The following is a 14,411-nucleotide window of genomic DNA, read 5'->3' on the forward strand; positions in this document are numbered from 1 at the left end:
GCATACTGCTTCTTAATATTACACCTTAACATTTAACCAATGTGAAATGTTCCACAAATTTACCACTTATCTTGTGATAAAATACCATTATATTCTCTCTCTCTTTGTTATGGACATTATCTTGAAAATACACACATTTAGAGAACTGCCATCCATAATACTGAATCAAATTTTGTCCAAGTCATTCTCTACTTCCTGACAGTGTCCAACAACATAGTTTCCTGTAGACAGCGGCATAAGGAAAACAATTTGATATTGCTCCTGATCCTAGCTGATAAACCTTTTATGTGTATAGAGATCATTAGTGATCTTACTATGCTTTCTTGAGGCACACCAGATGTAACGTACACTTCTCTTTAATATTCTCTGTTCAAAATAAAATACTAGGTTCTGTTAGTAAAAATTTTTCCCACCAATTTCATATCTGTGAAGATACTCTTTATGACCACATCTTGATCATTAGTTAACAGTGTGGTGCAGTGTCTAATGCCTATGAGAAATATAAGAACATTGGATTTATCTGTTGAATAGTATGGTGCTGTATAAAATGTCTTTCAGAAAGATAGGAAAATGGACTCTACCTGTTTAGATGCATTTACTGTTTGCTAGATATCTTGTGGGAATAATGCAAGCTGTGTTTCACCCAAATAGTTTTTCCTTAAGGTATGCTGATACTTTGAGATAAGCTGCTTTTTACCCCAGGAAAACCATAAAAAATTAAAGTTAGAAACTCTAAGAATGAGGCTGCTATTAATAAGGCAGTATTATTATGGAAAGTTTTTGCAACAACAAAATTTAAGCTTCTGTTTCTAATCATTTTTATATAATGCTGTTTCACCAGAGGAGATCTTTGCTTTCTGTAGGTTCTCTACAGGTGTTACCTTATTATGGAGTGAACGGGAGTTTCATCAGCACCATTAATGGGAGTTTCGTCAGCATCATTATAATTACCTGGAATATCAACAGCCTTCACAACTATATGACAGCTACTGTTCAGACAAAAATGAAACCCTAACTTGTTTTTATTCCCATTTGAAGCATGAGATGGCTTTTGAGTCCTCCCTTGCTTTCTTATCTGTGTAGGTTGTCATCTCAGCTGTGCGCTTATACTCTGATGAAGTGCCAGAGAAACTGGTATAGGCATGTGTATTCAAATACAGAGGTATGTAAACAGGCAAAATATGGTGCTGCGGTTGCCAATGCCTATGTAAGACAACAAGCGTCTGGTGCAGTTGTTAGATTGGTTACCGCTCCTACAATGGCAGGTTATCAAGATTTAAGTGAGTTTGAACATGGTGTTATAATTGGCGCACGAACAATGGGACGCAGCATCTCCGAGGTAGCAATGAAGTTGGGATTTTCCTCTATGACCATTTCATAAGTGTACCTTGAACATCAGGAACTTGGTAAAACATCAAATCTTCAACACTGCTGTGGACAGAAAAAGATCCTGCAAGAATGGGACCAATGAAGACTGAAGAGAATCGTTCCACGTGACAGAAGTGCAACCCTTCTGCATATTGTTGCAGATTTCAATGTGGGCCATCAACAAGTGTCAGTGTGCAAACCATTCAATGAAATATCATTGATATGGACTTTTGGAGCCAAATGCCCACTCGTGTACCTTTGATGACTGCACAATACAAAGCTGTACACCTCGCCTGGGCCTGTCAACACTGACATTGATTGGACTGTTGATGACTGGAAACATGTTGCCTGGTGAAACGAGTTTCGTTTCAAATTGCATCGAGTGATGGACATGTACGGGTATGGAGACAACCTCATGAATCCATGGATCCTGCATGTCAGTTGTTCAAGCTGGTGGAGGCTCTGTAATGGTGTGGGGCGTGTGCAGTTGGAGTGATATGGGACCTCTGCTACATCTTGATGATACGACTCTGACAGGTGACACATATGTAAGCATCCTGTCTGTTCACCTGCACCCATTCATGTCCACTGTGCATTCCGATAGACTTGGGCAATTCCAGCGGGACAGTGCAATGCCACACACATCCAGAATTGCTACAGAGTGGCTCCAGGAACACTCTACTGAGTTTGAGCACTTCCACTGGCCACCAAACTCCACAGACATGAACATTACTGAGCATATCTGGGATGCCTTGTAACATGGTGTTCAGAAGAGACCTCCACCCCCTCGTACTCTTATGGATTTATGGACAGCCCTGCAGGATACATGGTGTCAAATGCCACGTCATGTTGTGGCACTTCTGCATGCTTGCAGGGTCCTACATGATATTAGGCAGGTGTACCAGTTTCTTTGGCTCTTCAGTGTAGTATGTACATTACATTTGTCCATTTGACGTAATGCAAAGAGATTTCTTTTGTGGCTCAAAATCTGTTCATCTCTAAAGGTTTGTGAGGGTTTTTTTTTAAATTGCATGAAAGAATCACAGTATAGATTCTCCCATCATTCCCATAAAGCAGTTTTTGCAGTTACCTTTTCTAATTTCGCTGAACTGGTTGACAAAGTCACAGATTCTGCAGACATTTACATAACAATTCCAAACATAATCCACAGAAAAATAGGAATGTCACTAAATGTCTTGTCAACAGAGTTAAAAGAATTTGTTCACTGGAACATCTACATGCCAAATTAAAACATCTGAAGCAGGCTTTCCAGAAGCATGACTATTTGAAAAAAGTAGTAAATAGAGTTCTGTGACCAAATGAATTACAAGAGTCAAAAAGACAGTGGAAAAACACAGTTTCATTCCCTTTTATTAAAAAAACGTAACTGCAATTAAAATTACTTCAAAGTTACAAATGTACAGCTGTTCCAGTTGAAATCTGTAAGAAAACTGTACAGGATATTCTATTTTCAAAATTTTTTTGTCTGAACTCTACAAACTTTCTTTTTCATCATAGTTCACATCTTCTGTGATGTCATTTTCTGAAAATTCTCTTTCCTCTAAATCAAGGAGATAAAGCATGAGCATTTTTATTACTAACCAAATCACACTTCACAATTTTAGCATGGCAGAAATATGTTGCTCCAACGACCCACAAAATGGAAGAAATATACACACTTTTCCAAGTTGTCCACATCATTTAACGATCAATGCTATATTTACAGTCCCCATTGAGCATCACTCAAAAGCAGGAACCGCAAGAACATATAAAGAAATTAAAGAGAATAGCAAGGAAGTTACCTTCAGAATTATGGGGAGGGGATACTTTCAGGTAGGCTAACATAGCTCATACTTTTATGGGTTCTGGCCCCAAAGTGTTAACATTACAGGGAAAAAACAAATAATATGTTTACCAAACACATCATGCTTTCTGTTGAATAAATATTAGTGCTCTAGAAACTGTCTCCAGTGTGCAGTACATAAAGAAAATATGAAAACACATAAAACTGTTCTGAGTGTATATTTTTTATTACATGCAACAAAATTCAGTTGCTGACAATACAAACTACATCACATTTCTGCAAAAACAAACAAAAAAAAAGGTCACTAAAAATTCAAGATCACAGATTTTTCCAGGTTGGGTAGGGGGAGGGGGACAATCCTACCTGGAAACTTTTGAGTGTTCAGTTCCATAGTTCTGAATTAATCCAACTCTCAAGACGTCATGCAGCTTGTATTTTATACCCCTACTGTCATTGTCAGTGACCAAACAAACCTGTGTGCAGTAGCTATTAGGGACGGTACTCACTGAGGCAATATGATGTGCAATGTGACTCGTGATACAATGCAGAAGCAACCCACATTGGTGGAGTGCATAAAAAATGTAGCGGAAATGACTATATTTTCAGAAGGATACTCACCATACAGTGGAGATGTTGAGTTGCAGACAGGCACAACAAAAAGACTGCTAAACAAGTAAGCTTTTGGCCAAAAGGCCTTCTTTTGAAGTAGACAAAACAAACACACACACACACACACACACACACACACACACAGTCTTTTTCTTGTGCCTGTTTGTGTCTCAGTGTCTCCACTTTATGGTGAGTAGCAATCTATACTTCTCATAATATTGTTGTTATCCCACCTTGGATTTTCCATTGTGTAATGTATCAAAATTGTTTTTAACACTCAGAGAGTCATACCTCTTTCCAGTTATGAGTAAATATGTGACATATTTGGAAGCTGTCCACAATGAGACTTGCAGCAACACATTACACATGAAACTATTGCCACCTGCCATGTCTTGTTGCTTGACATATTGCTAATGTGGCAACACAAGTGTTGCAGGGATGACTGACATGTCACATGACCTTTATTACAACAAGTCATATCATGTGTTGTATCGCCTCAATGAGAAAAACTCCTTAGTGAATGCAGTGCTCTTTAGTACTGATATGTAATTTATAACAATAAGTACAATTACTAAATATGGTAAAAAGATTCTTTCAGTTTTGCAAAATAAGTGCACATTGTGGCAGCAGTGTGCCAAGAAGGTGGAGCTTGCTTGTCCGCCCTCTGTTGGTGCTCAATAAAAAGTTTGCATTATGGATGAAAACACACACACAACACTGGTGTGTGTGTGAAATATTCTACCAAGAACCGATGGAACAGTCAAACCAACACAAAAAGTTTACAGATAGTATAAATTGCATTGCCATAAAAAGTACAACATCAGAACTTCATGTGGTGTGGAAATGTGCTCTCCTTCAATAAATGTCAATTGGAACTTCTAAGAAACACAGTCTTCTGGATGTGCTATAATACATATACTGACTAACCAATTCTTAATGTATTTAAGTAACATGTACAAACAAATATCACTTTCAGTACGCACAACAAAAATATTCCCTGCAATAAAAGGATAAGTCCAACAGATAAATACGGAAAACACTCTACCATTATAATTACACGTATGACACAAAATGATTATTCTTTTTGGACTGTACTGATGGACTGTTACAACAATAGTTAAAATAAATTCATATCGGCAGTATAGATACAAATCAATTCACATGTATTTTTCAGTTTTATATTCAATCTCTATATGACATCAACCTCTGCATAATATAATACTGGTGAACATTAATGCTGTCATACTCATTTCCTGTATGATTTCAATATCTACAGCACCAAAATAATAGCACAGCAGGTGAATTAGGCCACCCAGATAAAAAAGTCATATAAAGTAATATACTCAAGTTCACATACATAATACGAGGGTTATTCCAAAAGTAAGGTCCGATTGATTGCCAAATTGAAACCACAGTGAACATCAGAAATGTTTTACTTGTAACAATTAGCTACACCTTTCAGCTACTTCTCTACGTAGTCGCCGTTCTGACTTAGACTTTTGTCATAGCGTTGTACCAACTTTTCAATAGCCTCATCATAGAAGGCAGCCGCCAGTGCTTTCCGCCAATTCTCCACGCTGGCCTACACCTCGTTGTCTGTGTCAAAATGTTGTCTTCAAAGACAGCGGTTCATGTGACCAGAGATGAAACTCAGGGGGAGACAATTGCGGACTGTATTGTGGGTAATCTAACATTTCCATTTGAAAACGATGCAGGAGCATCTTCATTGCCCCTGCAGAACGCGGCTGAGAATTGTCGTGAAGACGAAACAGCACGACAGTTATGTAATGTTGGCTGCATAGCTTCAGGCGAAATTTCTCACCAGGCCCTCGTACTTGGCGGCAGACACGATTCTCTAGACATCTTTACGCACTCACTGCGAGCTCAGAAATGAGAAGAGCGACGTGATGCTAAACTGGGGTTATACTAGAGACACTACCCAACACATCTGTGCAAAGCTTTATCGGATTTTCATAGTCGTTTCCATTTCGCGACCGATCGGACCTTACTTTTGGAATAACCCTCGTAAAATAACCAACTTATCTCCTTCATATTCCACACTTCACTGTAACTTTTCAGTGACTTCAGTCATAAAAAATATGACATAAACTAGCAAAATCAGAAAACATATACATAAAGTCAATTAATACATTCAACATACTATATGAAACTTTGGCTGTATCAAAAATAGAGAAAAAATAGGAAAACATTTCAGAAATCAGATCTGACTGCAGATATTTCTGACCATCTCAACACAAACAAGCATCACATGATGTCCAAAATTAGTCAATCCTTACACAGATGTGGTGTGGCAGTTAATTTTTCCTCTTAAAACCAACACAATACTGGTATACATCAACATAAAACACACTATCCTTTGTCGTGAAGGTATATACACATTTCTTCATAATTTTAGGTAGTAATAAACCTGTAAAGAGGAACCTTGTTAGACTATTTGCAGCAACATGTATGTGCATACATTACAATGCAATGCTTAATATGCTCAAAATTACACTGCATGAGAAAAAAAGTGAAGCAACCAGAATGAAAGGCGGAAATGAAATGAAACTTCTCAGGTAGGGAAGATATCAGATGTTATTACAGTGGTTATAAAAACAAGTCAAACTTGCAAAAAACTTGGCAGTTAAACCCATTTGTCCGAACTACTTTGCTCTTGCTCTGGCCTGGATGCATGCACTCATTAAGTTGAGAAGGGATATTACTGGAGAAGGGGGAAAACGTGTGACAGAAGAAAAATAAATAGTTATAAAATGTGGCAATAGATGGCGCTGTAAACATTATACTTTAATAGTGGTCAACCAAAAATGACAAATGAATCATACAACAATGCCTAAGGTGTACATTCGACATTAAACAACCCGTACAACTCAGTGTGATGGGAAAAATCAGTTTTTTAACTGTCCTGAGGCCAAAAGCCGCATAAAAAGCATCAATCAAAATCAAACCAGATTGTTAATTTCCTTGCTACTGGCGCAAAACATGTTCAACATGCTGTCCACCGTTTTCTGCAACAAGTTGAAATTGAGAAATGTTCCACAACTAATCGAAATGTTTCCGGGCTCATGTTCAGAATGTGTTGTGCAATGCATGCCTTCAATGCTGCTAAGTTTGCAATCGGAACACTGAACACAACATCTTTCTGATAGCCCTACAGCCAGGAGTAACATGGATTAACATCAGGTGAGCGGGATGGCCAGGCTGTAGGGAAATGGCAGCTGATAATTCTAGGATTTCCGGAATGGCGCTTCGGCAACTGCTTAACCGGGTTTGCAATGTGTGGAGGTGCACCATCTTGCATAAAAATGATCCCATCCACACATTTGGAGAGCTGGAATGGTGTGGTTGCACAAAAGACACTCATAGGGCTTACCAGTGACAGTACAGGTAACAGGACCGGAAGCACCTGTCTCTTCGAAAAAATGTGGTCCTACGATAAACATTGCCTTAAACCCGCACCACACAGTGACCTTTTCAGGATGAAGTGGTACTGGTTGATTTGCGTGTGGATTTTCCATTGTACATATTCGACAATTCTGTGTACTGACATATCCTGGCAGATGGAAGTGGGCTTCGTCTGTCCACAAAATCTTCTGTGGCCAATCACTGTCCACTTCCATGCAAGCAAGAAAGTCTAAAGCAAAGGTCTCTCTCGTTGGCAGGTCAACAGGAAGCAACTCATGCACATGGGTAATTATGAATGTACACCAAAGCAGGATGTTTTGTAGGATTTTATGCACCGTGCTCATGGGTATGTCCAATGTTCGGGCAATTCTCCGTGCATGACACGTTTGCACACCACCACTCATCTCCTCCTGCATTGCTGTGACCACTGCTTATACTGACATAAAATCAATTCATTTCCTCCCTCTACCAGGTTGCACACCAAAAGAACCCATATTTTCTCCAGACCCACGGCACTCATCGGACCAACACCTTTTTTCAAACCCTTCAGTGTCCGGAACTTCTGCAGAGTGATGTGTGCACAGTGATCGTTCTTGTAATATAGCTTTACAAGCAGAGCGTCATCCTGCATTGACAGAGTCATGGCGAACGTCGCAGACGTGAAAGGAGGAAAAGCCGTGTACCTGGCGTCTTTATACCAACTTCAATGGGTCGTGCGCATGCCAAGTGTTTTCATTTACGTATTCTGACACATACAGCGCCACCTATTGATTAATTTTCGTACTATTTTTTTCATCTGCCATACGTTTTTCCCCTTCTCCGATAATATTCCGTTGCAATTTGATGTCATTCTGACCAGTGGTGTTATTTCTACAATGTTTTGAAAGTTTAACTTTAGTTATAATCACCCTGAATTTGCCATGTTTTAGAGCACTGTCCTGCTGAAAAATAGCACAACAATACTGTTGCATGAGAGGGAACACCTGAGGACGCCTGCAGTGTGCTCCCAGTATATATACCTGTTGGAAAACTAAGTAAGGCATGGGAGTCAGTACCTAGCGCAAACAAAGGAAATCATAACATCCACACGCGAGATGCGATGTGGGCAGTGCCTGACAGGCAACTGAGACTCTCCCCCACCACCGAGCACAGCACGAATCCTGCGAAGCCAGAACTCTGGACCCACAGGTATACATACTGGGAGCGCACTACAGACCCTTCATTCCATAATACCATCTGATGATGGCGGAACGGTTGTTCGCCGAAATATGGTGGACCTTTGACGATTGTGTCCAGCAGTACACCTGAGAACCTTGGAAGCATCATATATGCTGGGAAAGCCTCGGATCGCATATTACTCCATTACCGTATTTACTTGAATCTAAGCCGCAATCGAATCTAAGCCGCACCTGAAAAATGAGACTCGAAATCAAGGAAAAAAAAAAATTTTCCGAATCTAAGCCGCACCTGAAATTTGAGACTCGAAATTCAAGGGGAGAGAAAAGTTTTAGGCCGCAACTCCAAATCAAAACAAAGGTGGTCCATTATAATATGAGACACAATTTAGGTTGAATAAATGATGATACAGCTACAGCAGTTTAGTTCGAGTCATAAGCTTAGCAGTTAAGCTTTACCAGGCAGCCATTGCTATGCGTCAGGCGCTCCGTCAGTATTTATACGGGTACCCTTCCATTTCACGTGCTTCGTCTGGTTTGAATCGATTGCTTACTTTGCTTTGATCTGATAAGTGCCGTTTTCTTTGTTATAGGTATTTACGCCACTGTAAGCTGAAAATGCATTACTGTACTGTGTCATGCACTGTTTGTCGCATTCTGATAATGAGTGTTTACGGCCTGTCGCCGCTCGCGGCATGGCTTGCTTTTGTGCGCGCTACTGCCACTTACAATTTTTTTTAAAAAAAAAAAAAAGAGGAATCGTCTCATTAGCGAAACAATGGCAAGAGACTGCTATTTGTTGTTACTTACACTGCTGCTTTCTTTGATAATGATCAACAAGAACCAAATAATAAAAAATGGTTCAAATGGCTCTGAGCACTATGGGACTTAACATCGATGGTCATCAGTCCCCTAGAACTTAGAACAACTTGAACCTAACTAACCTAAGGACAGCACACAACACCCAGCCATCACGAGGCAGAGAAAATCCCTGACCCCGCTGGGAATCGAACCCTGGAACCTGGGCGTGGGAAGCGAGAACGCTACCGCACGACCACGAGATGCGGCCAACCAAATAATAGACTGCGTATGATAGAACATGTTCTGAACGAGAGTTAGGCGAAAATTTTTCTCCGTTTGAAAATCTTTGCGGCCGCTTCTTTAGTACATCAAATTCCGCACAGAAATTAGTCATCTTAGATTTAAAAACCTAGTCAATTGCCGTGCTTCATTTCTGACTGTATCACTATTAGGCATAAAAATAATACGAATATAAACATGACACGATACGTATATTCTTCCGCGTTTGCTGTTGTCTTGCTCTAGTTTCGTAGTTTATTAGGCAGACAGGATTTAAATGAGATAGCAGCAAACACGAAAGAATACATGGCAAAATGTTTATATTCGTATTATTCTTATGGTCAAGAGAATAGTGCATGTGATTCACATTTCATCAGGTTCCTATTAGCAACCATCTTTTCTCATAGGTAGGAAAAAATTCAGAACGTAGAGTTGGCCATATTGACAAACATCCCAAACAGTCTTGCCAGTCGTATTTTCATAGTACATTGAAATTCTGCTACATTCGAAGATGAACAATACGGAATTTGTATTTACTTCGTTGGATAATGTATGAAAATGGTCGAAACTCGGGACGGAGAAAAAAAAGCTCGTCTTCCACCTTTTTTTAAAATTTATTTATTGACGCAGAGGTTTTGGCGCCAGTATTTATCTTTGTGTCTACAAAGCATGCTACATATATTCGACAGCAGAAGTTAGTTGTGGCGGCACCTACTAACATTTTTCAGAACTTCTGCTTCCTTTGCACTCGACTAAGCCGCAGGCAGTTTTTTGGATTACAAAAACAGGAAAAAAAGTGCGGCTTAGATTCAAGTAAATACGGTGCTTGTTCTCGGATGGTAACGCAGATGTGAAGGTATTGTAATGTACTTGATGTAGAGTTTTAAAACTACTGTAGGCTACCGAAGACTATCAGAAGTTAGTATAGACTACGCTAGTTTTTGTAGTAGCCCTGATCAATTAAGATCATAACCATGTTACCTTTACATTAGGTATTTTGCATACTTATCAGGTGTTACCTCATATCTATCGCTTTGTTTGCATATGAAGACATGGGGGAAGAAACGATGAATCTTACTTTATATCAAAATTTTGTTTATGCTTCTGTTAGACACATTGAAGTCCATATTGTCTGCTGGTATATTTGTTTTCTCGAAAAGTAATGAGTATTAGCAGTTATAAACACATTTAGAATCATAAGACGAGGGAAAAATTATGATTGTCATGGAGCTTTACAAAGTAGACATGAATGTTTTGCATCTGTTTGAATAATATTAAAACCAGGTTCATGTTTGTATTTCAATGTTAGTAGTACTGGATATCAGTTTAAAGTATTTCCATTGTTGTTTAGATGAATTATTACTTTAACTGTTTAAAATGACAATAAGTTCAAGAGCCACACCGATTAAGTTTAGTATTCTTGAAAGTCTTGAAAGACTCATAGTGACATGATGTGCTATTTTGTTAGTGCAAAGGTGTTATTATTTCGATTTCTACAAAGGATCCAAATAAAAATGCTGCTCCAATGTGGAAACTTAATACAAAAAAAGGGCAGAAGTATGGTCGAGTATCGGATGCTACTAAGAAAATAAGAAACAACACGCATGAAACTGGAAAAAACTGTGAATGTTTTGAGAGAATTACTGAAAGTGAAAGGTAGATTATTATAAAGCATTTTAATGGATTACCTGATAGGAATGCTCAGAATTTACATTTATCTGGCCTAATAAAAGCCCATTTCATCAAACAAAGATGGAGTCATAAAAATCAAGCCGAGTCTGATCTTCATAATCATTCGTACACATACAATTTTTGGGTAAAAAGAGGTGAATTATTACATGAAGAACATGAATTCTACAATGCCTTCATAGCACTTCATGGTATAATCCCACAATGTCTGCAAACTATTCAACAACAGCTGACCATGTATGGTATGGTACGTCCTGATGGGAGAGGTAAAAACAATAACAGACCCCACTCTGTAAGTAATGAAACATGGTTAAAGGTCAATGAATATATTCAGTCCTTCAAAGGTCGCCGTATTCATTACTCCTTGAGAAAAACATCCAAAATATATTTGCCAGAGGAAGTCAGTGCAAGGAGACTACACAAAATAAATATGGAAATTAATCCAAACATGCCCATTTCATATGATAGCTAGTTATGCATTTTTAACAATGAGTATAAAATTCCATTATGTTATCCTAGGTCAGACACTAGTAGTGAATATATCAAGCAATATTGTGTACTACAAATGACAGATGGCAATACATCTGTTTAATATCCATGTTCTGACATCTGGTGATTCTGTGTATTGCTGTTATGATCAAACCATTGCAAAGAAAGGATTGGATGAAGTAGTATCGATGCTTCACCACTATATCTTCAATATTCTTCCACCTAAAGTGAAACAGCTACACATTTTCTGTTACTCTTGCGATGGACAGAATAAAAATTACAGTTTTCTGCTACATTCATTACACTGTAACAACACGTTACCATTCACATAAAATCACAATAACATTCTCTGAATGGGGGCACTCTTATTTGGAGTGTGACAAAAATATGGCGCTCATTCCACAGAAACAAATTACTGAAGTTCCTCAAAATTGGTATGCCATTATCAGAGATTGCAGAGTGAAGCCTAACCCATTCAAAGTAATTGAATGTGACCAAAATCTTTTCAAAGAGTGGACAAAATGCTTTTCTCTTCGAAATTTCTACACGCCAAAATTATCTACACCTTCAAGACCATTGAAAGAAGTTAAAATTGAAGTGCAGCTGCCGCGTCTTCTTTCTCCGAGATCAGGAAGCTACAATGGACCATGGGAAATTACAGTAATGACCATGAAGAAGAAGACAACAGAAGATAAACTAGCTGATGGAGAATTCATGTTACCTGGCCCAGCCTACTCAGACTTCATACCAGTTCCACTGTTGAAATGGAAAGATCTTCAAGTAACTATTGAACTATTCTCAAATATGTACTGGCATATTTCTATAAACTTAATTCTTCTATTCTAAAGATATTTTATACACTTTTTTTTCAGGAAATTTCAAGACTTGTCTCCAGTGAGACATCGAAAAACTATTATAAGAACCTACCTCAATGAAAAAAAAGTGTTAAAAGTGTAAACAGGTTTCATTGTTTTACATTCTTAGAAACTTAAATTTGAGTAGTCTATTACTTCCTTAAAGTAGAAACCTCATTAACATAAAATAATTAGAACAATGAATATGAAATATGTCAACAAAAATGAACACCCATCATTTTTTCTGCTTCTAAATTATCATCAATTTTGAAAAAGTGTTCATTGTTATTATTACACAGTGCTAGTAACAGACTAGTCAATACTATGCCTAATATGCATACTTCATGTTAACCACAACTGAATTTGAATTAATAAGTAAATGTTCATAAAAATTTTTTCAAAGCTTAAAAAATTGTTTTTCTCTATAATGGTAAAAAGTGACATTCATCTTTTTCCCCGCATGTCTTCATATGTGATTAGTGTCTTACTAGATTCTCCTAGAAACCAGAAGAGCTGAACCGTCTAGAAACTGAGTGGCAATATAATGGGCCACATAACCTACAGAACGTTTTTGTTCTACATTGTAGTCCTCCTGTCTGTCATTCAAAATTAAAAAGTCTTCACAGCAAAAATTAAATTGTCAATGTTTAATTTAGAGTATATTAGAAAATTGTTGATTTGTAATGCAAAGCAGAGTGACAATATAGCAAAAGTAAAAAAAATGCAATGCAGATTGCCTTTGATCATGAAGAAGAAGGTTCCACTGAGTACAAAATAACAATAATTATTATACAGACTTTTTTATGTTTGTGTGTACTTGAATCAAAAGTAATTGCTTTGGTTATATAAAAGTGCAGAAGTTACGTAATCAACTAATTTTTATGACTTATAAAATCAATTTATATTATTAAGGATATAAAATACACAATGAGCTAACACTGAATGATGTTCAGTTCTAATTATGTGTAAAACAAACAAACAAAAAAAAAGAGAAGTCATCGGCTCCCAACTTCTCTCTCATACATTCATTTATGTTTCTTGCCCTACCAATACTACCATTTACGACCGACCCTTAGTTTTAGTAAAGCACAACTCTAGCTTGGTGCACAACATGGTGATCCTCCCTTCTGATGATCAGAAGTGGTTTACCAGAATCTTGATGACGAGTATGCCTGACCATTTTCTCATGCTGGGCCAGGTCCCATTTGAATGTCCCAAAACATTAATATTTCACAATTAATCCTAATGAGGCCCCTTTCCAACACTGTCAGGTGCTGATAATGCTGTCTCATATAAGTACATGACATCTCCATTTCCTTCACAGTGATCACTCAACAGCTGATGCAGTTCATCACTCCCCTTATATATCATACCAGGCCTTGTAACAACACTAAACATTAACAACGCTAATGGACTCTGATAACTGCTCCACCTATTACAGAGAATTGCAACTCTTAATCATTTACATAGCCACAAATAGTGTGTACATGTACAAAGTTACAATGACTTCTGACCATGTCTTCAGGGTGCTTCACTACTTTTCCTAGCAGTGTATATAAGCATGGAAAAGAAGATTTCGTTCCCCAAATTTCATACTCAAAAACCATTTGATCATGAAACCATTACACTCGGAGTAATATACTTTCTGCTAAATACCCAAGTTCAAGTGGCTTGCAATATGATATTAAATTACTAATGTGGTACGTCTTGATTGTTAACTTCAAAACTTTTCCTTCAGATGGAACAATTCTCCATGATATAAAACATACTAAGCCAAACAGTATAATACTTCACTGAACACGAGGGGGAATGGGCACCAAAATGTCACAGAAATATTTTACAAAACATATGAACCCCTCAAGTCATGAAATAAATATATTGCAGTATTACTACAGTCGCCAAATAAATGCTGTAGGCCTG

At 37.9% G+C, this 14,411-nt stretch overlaps 1 protein-coding gene across 2 annotated transcripts in view; it reads right to left on the reverse strand.

The window, feature by feature from the left end:
- Positions 1 to 3,374: 3,374 nt before the first annotated feature.
- Positions 3,375 to 14,411, reverse strand: part of LOC126470144 (ERI1 exoribonuclease 3-like) — a 112,495-nt gene continuing 101,458 nt past the window's right edge. For both annotated transcript variants that reach the window (XM_050097759.1, XM_050097758.1), the window contains one exon: positions 3,375 to 6,209. The gene's annotated coding sequence lies outside the window, so the exon portion shown is untranslated. The remainder of the gene's footprint in view (positions 6,210 to 14,411) is intronic.

The sequence above is a fragment of the Schistocerca serialis genome, chromosome 3 (assembly GCF_023864345.2).
Source record: "Schistocerca serialis cubense isolate TAMUIC-IGC-003099 chromosome 3, iqSchSeri2.2, whole genome shotgun sequence".
NCBI classification, from domain to species: Eukaryota; Metazoa; Arthropoda; class Insecta; order Orthoptera; family Acrididae; genus Schistocerca; species Schistocerca serialis.